This window comes from Acinonyx jubatus, chromosome B4 (genome assembly GCF_027475565.1).
Source record: "Acinonyx jubatus isolate Ajub_Pintada_27869175 chromosome B4, VMU_Ajub_asm_v1.0, whole genome shotgun sequence".
NCBI classification, from domain to species: domain Eukaryota; kingdom Metazoa; phylum Chordata; class Mammalia; order Carnivora; family Felidae; genus Acinonyx; species Acinonyx jubatus.
The window spans coordinates 83,561,014-83,568,837 of record NC_069387.1 but is presented as its reverse complement, the minus strand read 5'-3'; positions in this window follow the sequence as shown (position 1 = coordinate 83,568,837).

Here is a 7,824-nt window from a genome sequence, read left to right as displayed (position 1 = left end):
CAGCCTTAGTTTGACCCTGAGGGACGGACACACACACACACACACACACACACACACACACACACACTTTTGGGGATAAAATTTTAAACTAGTCAACTTAAATGCTAAGTTTGGAAATTTATCCTATAAGTGAAAATTACAGTTCTGTGGGTGGGGGATATATATGTGTATTTTTACTTTATATATATATATATATATATATACATATACATACACACACATATATATGTATGTATGTAGTTTTTTAAAGCTTTCTAAGTTTATTTATTTATTTTGAGAGAGAGAGAGAGCGAGAGAGCGCACAAGGGGTGTGGGGAGGACCAGAGAGAGAAAGAGACAGAAAATTCCAAGCAGGCTCCGCAATGTCAGTGCAGAGCCCGATGGGGACTTGAACTCAGGAACCCGTGAGATCATGACCTGAGGCAAAACCAAGAGTCAGAAACTCAACTGACTGAGCCACCCAGACACCCTTACCTTTATGTGTTTTTGAGGCAACTTCAATGGACAGACATTCCTTTGATAATTCACAATGGCTCTGTGTGAAATATCAACTCTTTTTTCTTTCCCCAACTCCTTCCTTAAGAAACAATTTAAATTGTCTAATTTGTCTAATAACAAATTGATCTTTCAAATGTGGAAATAACAATATTTTCTCCAAAAATAACCTAAAATACTATTTTAGTTCACATGAAAATCTAATTGTTTATAGTAAAAAATAACAAGTACACTGCTTTTTCTGTGCCTGTTCTTCCATTTAATTTTTTTTTTAAATTTTACTAAATTTAAAATCACAAGGTTGTATCTGCAATATCAAATTAGGCTAAACTAACCAGCTACCCTCTGCAACTACCTACTCATTTTCCCACTAGACACAAGACAGCAAGACATAGAAACTCATGTACAGTTAAAAAAAGGGAAAAAAAAGAAAAATTATATATGCAACTTTCTCTTCCATACTGCTTAAACCCTAAGAATGAATCAAATATACCTCAACGAAAAAAAATGAAAAAAATATTTTGAAATAATGGCATATTAACTTCTTTTTCTTCTCTGTTCTCCATCTCCTCCTCCTCCTCCTCCTCCCCCTCCTCCTCCTCCTCCTCCTCCTCCTCCTCCTCCTCCTCCTCCTCCTTCTTCTTCAAGTCGGCTTTACACCCAGAATGGAGCCCAAGGCAGGGCTTGAACTCACGACCCTGAGATCAAGACCTGAGCTGAGATCAAGAGTTGGATGCTTAACAGACTGAGCTACCCAGGCTCCCCCAACTTCTTTTTTTATGTCCAATTCTGTTTAATATGCCCATTATCTCAGATTATTATCATACCCTGTCCATTTTTATATAATTTATGTATTGTCAGGTATCTTTTTTTTGAAGTCTACATAGATTTTTTTCCTCTAGATATTACTAAGGCAAAAGAACTTTTAAGCTAGTTTCCCCATCTCTGGATTCCAGCTAAAAGAGTAAGTGCTAATTTAAAAATAGACATGGGGCACCTGATTGGCTCAGTCCATTAAGTGTCCAACTTTGGCTTAGGTCATGATCTCAGGGTTCGTGGGTTTGAGCCCCACATCAGGCTCTGTGCTGCCAGCTTTAAAACGTTTATTTAAAAATTAAAAAAAAAATTGGGGCACCTGGGTGGCTCAGTCGGTTAAGTGTCTGACTTCACCTCAGGTCATGATCTCGCGGTTGGTGAGTTCAAGCCCCGTGTAGGGCTCTGTGCTGACAGCTCAGAACCTGGAGCCTGTTTCAGATTCTGTGTCTCCCTCTCTCTCTCTGACCCTTCCCCGTTCATGCTCGGTCTCTCTCTGTCTCAAAAATAAATAAACGTTAAAAAACTTTTTTTAAATAAATAAAAATTAAAAAAAATAAAAATAGACATAAGAAGACTTGTTCTGATTTCACTAAATTAGACACCAGAGTGAAACTAACTGATTCTTAAAGGGTATATGGGTAGAGGTTACAATAACCATTGCTTCCAACCACTAGTTCCTCACATATGAACAATATATGTCAAAGTTTTTAGTCAAAGTAAAATAAGGAATGCTTGGAAAACTGAAATCTGATCATTTGCAAGTTAGCAGACCCAAACTTAGCTACTAAGTAAATATGTCATGGGCATCACCAGACATTTCTAAGCTTTATTTTTCTGACTATAAAAATTTAATCATAATATTTCTAATGCTACCTTTTATGGAGGATTTGTTAAATATGTAAATTATACAAAAACACTTTAGGTAAACTGTGCAAATGCCGTAATATAAAACACATGAACTATCTGAACTGACCATGCAAACCAAGTTTTTACGCATAATTTTTGCACAGTTAGTGAAATTTTTATACCATTAAATTCATGCACTAGTCCCTGGTTCCATCTATGAAACTATTTTTCTTTTATCAAAACCGAATATTGTCAATGATATGATCACTTAAGGATTCTTGAATTTTAAGATGGACTCTAATATTTACTCTTTAAGAAAAACATATATTTTTTCTTTACAATTTTTCAATTAGGAAAATAAGGAATGCAGTGTATACCTCTCTCATAATTGTGTGAAAATGAATATTTTAAAGCTAGGTAAAACTGAAATACAACATTTACTAGATCACAGTGAAGGCTGGCTTATTTTAGGCAAAAATCATATTGCTTACAAAACAAATGTATTACCAATATCCTTACTGTTGACAAAAAGTAAATAGATGGGAAAGAAGTCATTGCCAAAAAAGATCTTTAAAAATTCTAGGGTTAGAAAAGCATCCCTTTAGTGCCTGAGGTAGCTGGAACTCTTTATTCAGCTGTACATGAGAGAGTTTCGTAAGCACTCAGACCATTGTGGGATTTGTCATGTGCAGGTTAGGCAGTCTGGGCTTTATCTTAAGGCTGGAGCAAGAATGCCTTTTGGTGAGTTTATGAAAACTCTTCTGACCAAATAATTCTTTGGGGAACTACATCCTAGAGTCTGTACTCTGAGAACTGACATTCAAAGTCAAGGCTACTCATATGGAATTAATATCGCTCATTGTTGAGAACATAAGAATTCATTTTTAAAAATTTACATTTGGGAAAGGTCTAGGTATAATTTTCTGATTTTTCACTCCCCATTTCTTTTCAATAACTTGTCAATGTTCCACAATCTGTTTTGTTGCTTTATATTTTGTATTGGATAGTCCTTATCAATCTTCACCCTTGGAGAGTCCGTATACTTTAAGATACAATAAACTCCAAGATACAAATGTGGCCAGAATTTAAGTTTTCAATAATTCCTTGATTAAAAATGAAAGGCACAAAATCTCCCTCAAGGTAACCAAGGCCGAGTATTAAAGGAGATTGGAGAAGAAAAAGCCACCAATAGTGTTAGAAGCCTCCTACTGGCCTCTAAATTCTCTCAAGCACCTAGATTTTCCAGTCCCTCTCTGTCCATACCTAGGCTTCAGGATTAATAACCTGGGGGGTAGGGTTATCCAGGATTGATCGCTCAACACTGAATATACACCTTAATGTTGGTAGTGAATATATGGAGGTTGACAGTAAACTAATAAAAGCAATTAAGTTATTTCCTAGATTCTCTCCTAAAATGGTGTGCTGCAATTTCACACTTTCAGCTTCTGGCCAATAATACACTGAGTGAAAAAACTTTCACATGGACTAGTGTTTTCATATGGAATAGTAAATTAGAATTACAAAAACAACCTCCCTATGCCTCAATAGTTCAAAGTAGGGTCTTATGTGGTCTAATCACTAATACTGACTTTTGAGTTCCCAGGGATAATTACATTTGGCTGTGAGAAAAGACTAAAGTAGGTAAGTAGTATGTGTTTTAACAGAGACTATAAAAATATTAACACAAAAGGTTGTTGAGGTATAATTGAAGAACAATTAACTCCACATAATTACAGTATAATATGGTAAGCTTTGGCACATGGATTCAGGAATGAAACTACTGCCACATCAAGATAACAGATATCTCTATCACCAGCAAGTTTCCTCTTGGCTTTTACAGCCCCTCCTTCCTGGCCCCTCCCTGCTGTCCCTCACCTGGTGACTGCTGATTTACTTTCTATTGCCATAGATTAATTTTTAATTTATAGAATTTTATATAAATGCAACATAGCATCACTGGTTCCCTGCATCTTTCACTCAGAATAATTATTTTGAGATGCACCCATGTGATTGAGTATATTAATAATTTGTTCATTTTTATGGCTAAGTAGTGTTCCATTGCATGGATACCCCACAATTTGATTATTCATTCCCAAATTAGACATCTGGATTATCTCCAGTTGGTGGCTATTTCAAATAAAGCTGCCATGAACATTCATGTGCAAGTCTTCATGTGAACATATGCTTTATTTTGTTTTGGCAAATGCCTAAGGGCAAAATGGCTGAGTCATATGGCAAATGGATGATTAACATGATAAAAAAAAACTGTCAAATTTTTCCAAAGTGGTTTATCATTCTGCATTTTCACCGGAAGTCTATAAAAGTTGCAATTCTTCTAAAACACTTGGTATGGTCAACTCTCTTTACTTTTAACCAATCCAAATTAGCTGCAGCTAAAATCTCTGTACAATATTTTTGGTCATGTATTGCTTGCTTTCCATGATCTCCTTGGAGTCACCCCAGTGCCTTGGCAATCCAACAGCAGTTTATATGAAAATTTGGGAGTTTCCCATCTGTGGATTCCTCCTTTTCAGAATCTCTTCTTCGATCCCCACTCTGGAAGTCTCAAACTCTCTCCTCTGATACCTACCACAAGCTAATAAGACTGTGGTTTTCTGCTTGAGTTCTACCAACCCCATATCATAGACTGACTCTTAAGCAAATAGGAACAGAAATCTCACGCATTTTCACGGGTTTGAATCCTCACTAGATTCTGCCTGCTTTTGGTTGCTTTTTAGTACCTCCTAATAAGGAAATACTTAGGAAGAAATAATATTGTATTTGACCATGATGCCCCCCCACCCCTTTGATCAGCATTTTTCTCTTCCCTTCCAAGTTTGTTCAAGTAAGTTTTAACTACAGTGTACTCATTTTCTTGACGTTTATTCCTACTTCATCTCTACTATAGAATGGCTTAAATTTTTACCACTGTATTGAAATGTGCATATAAAAGTCATTAAAAGAAATTCCTCACCAGGCTTAAAGTCTTGTTCACTTTAACTTCACATGAAATTGTTGACCTTTTTTGTTTTTCACTAACTGGGTTAACTCCAAATATCTAATAGCAATCTTCACCTTTAAATATTTTTTGTACTAATAAAGCTAAATGTTTATTATTCTATTTTTTTCTAAAACATGGTTCTTTTAAGAACTATACAAGATTTAAGGTTTTGCATTGAAATATTAATACTCAAAACTGTGTCAAGTAAGCAATAGGCATTAGTCTGCATTTAAAAAGTAGAATTTGGGGGGAACACCTGGGTGGCTCAGTTGTGAGCATCTGGCTCTTAATTTTGGCTCAGGTCATGATCTCAGGGTCGTGGGACCGAGCCCTGCTTTGGACTCTGTGCTGGATGTGGAGCTTGCTTAAGATTTTCTCTTTTTCTTTCTTTCTTTCTTTCTTTCTTTCTTTCTTTCTTTCTTTCTTTCTTTCTCTCTTTTCTTTCTCTCTCTCTCTGCTTCTCCCCCCTCTCTAAAAATAAAAAAAATAAAAATAAAAAAAACTTAACAGTAGAATCTTTGTAAAACTTATCAGTGCTGAAAAAATCAGTCAGGATTGATAAAGGAATAAAGATAACGTTTTTGATGTATTTCTTCAAATTATAGCCCATCTACCCCTCAAAAAATGTTTTTCTACTCAATTTCCTGATAATGTTTAAAGAGATGCTGTTAGGAAAAAAACAAGTAAAGTTCTAACTAAGAGAACATAACTGGGTTGCTGTTCTGCATCTGACTTCATCTTTGGAAAAGTAATCCTTATGCCAATTAGATCTTGGAATTTATAAGTATTTTTATAAGGCAAAGTGGTCAAGTTGGCTCAAATGAAAGCTGAAGCCAAATATATACGAAAATGTGTCATACAGGCTTTCCAAAAATGTATCAGAAGACATAACATGAAGTCAAGCTACAGGTGAGCAAAGAATTTTCTCTAGGCTTCAGGAAACAGATGTGTTGCTTTTGGGGGCAGTTGGTGAAGAAATAGCTCAGGAATCCATAATATGGACAATCATCCAATGCCTTCATAACACCTAGAAGAAGCCCAGACATGTCTCCATAACTTAGAGTGATTACAAATTTTACTGTTTTATTTAGTTATCAATACCCTGAAGTTGATACAAAATCATATTTCAAATATAATTTTTAGATTAATACTAAAATCACATTTTCCTGCTCCTATTTTCAGTGATTTCTAGATTTATCAAAAATAAGTTGAAAACTGAGGACACTTACACAGTTCAAGCCCAAATAAAAATCACTCAATGTTCACAACTCAACACATATTTATTGACCACCCATTATTTGCAAAGCACTATGCCCAGTACTGAAAGAGACAGACATATTAAAAAAGTTAAGTGTAATACAATGGAATTAAGTGCTACAATAGAGACGAATACCAAGCACATGACTAAAAGGAAAGAAAGAATTAACTCTTCCTGAATGTATTACAGAGGTAAGGTCATTTGATAAGAGTTTGTAGAATAGTGGATTTGCTCTTGGGCAAAATGGGAGAGAGCAGTCCCTCACTTTCAGAGAGTGCTACAGTACCCAGGGGATGAGATGACTGGGGAAAGCAGCCTGAGATGAAGCTTCAAAAAGGTCAATGAGAGCCACTTCAGGTAGAATTATCTATACCAGACCAAGAAGAGTTAGAGAGGCTTGTTAGGAGATTATAATATTCTGGGTAAAATGTGTGAGTTCAAACTAGGACACAAACGAGGTCCTCAATACAAATTCATGGAAGAAAAGAGGGAAGGAGAAACAAAGGTTGGAAAGAAGGGAGGGAGAGAGTAAGTTCATTCTTACCCTTTCATTCTGATGAGGAAACTGAGGTCCTGAGAAATAAAAGCACCTTATCCAGTTTGCAGAAATAGCATGTTAGAACTGCCAGACCAGAGCCCCTTGTATGGGGGAGGGAAGTTTGACTTAGAGCATTAATAAGAAACTTAAAAATAATAGCATCTGCAGGAATTTTACCATCTTTGCTGACTTATTTAAAATAGTAATTTTAACCTCAAGAAAAGCATGTGTTACTGATTGGAATGTAATGTTACTGGCAATGTCTTTGTACATATTTTCCAAGACTTCATGGAGTTGGCTAAGATTTTTCTTTCCTTAGACCAAAGCTCATGTTAGCTGAAATTCCGTTGCAGTTCAATATGAGATTCCTCTTCTCATATGTCTACAATTCTATGAATGTCTCGATTATCATCAAACTTTTCAGGGTTATAGTTCAATTTGTTATCTTTACACAACCTCCATAACTTAAAGATACTGCGAATGACCTGTAAGATAATATATTTTTAGCAAAGCTAAGTGTTTACGTACATTTTCCAGAACATACCATTTATGTCCAAGAAGAACCAAATTGGGATACACTTCCCCATTCTTCACTCATTTAAATACCAATCCTACTCGAGTTAGACATCATGAGTTCAATAAGGTCAACTCTTAAAAATAGACATAATGTTTTATAACCAAGCCACAGAAAGAATTTAGAACTGAATTTTAGAAGTTTAGTTGACTCATCCCAACCCATATTAATTATGAAATTGATGCAAAGTTAATATTATCATAATTTCCAGGTTGCTATTTCTGTTAGTGCCAATACCATAATTACAGTCTCCTGGACTAAAAGCTTTGACATCATTTTTGATTCTGTCCTCTTTT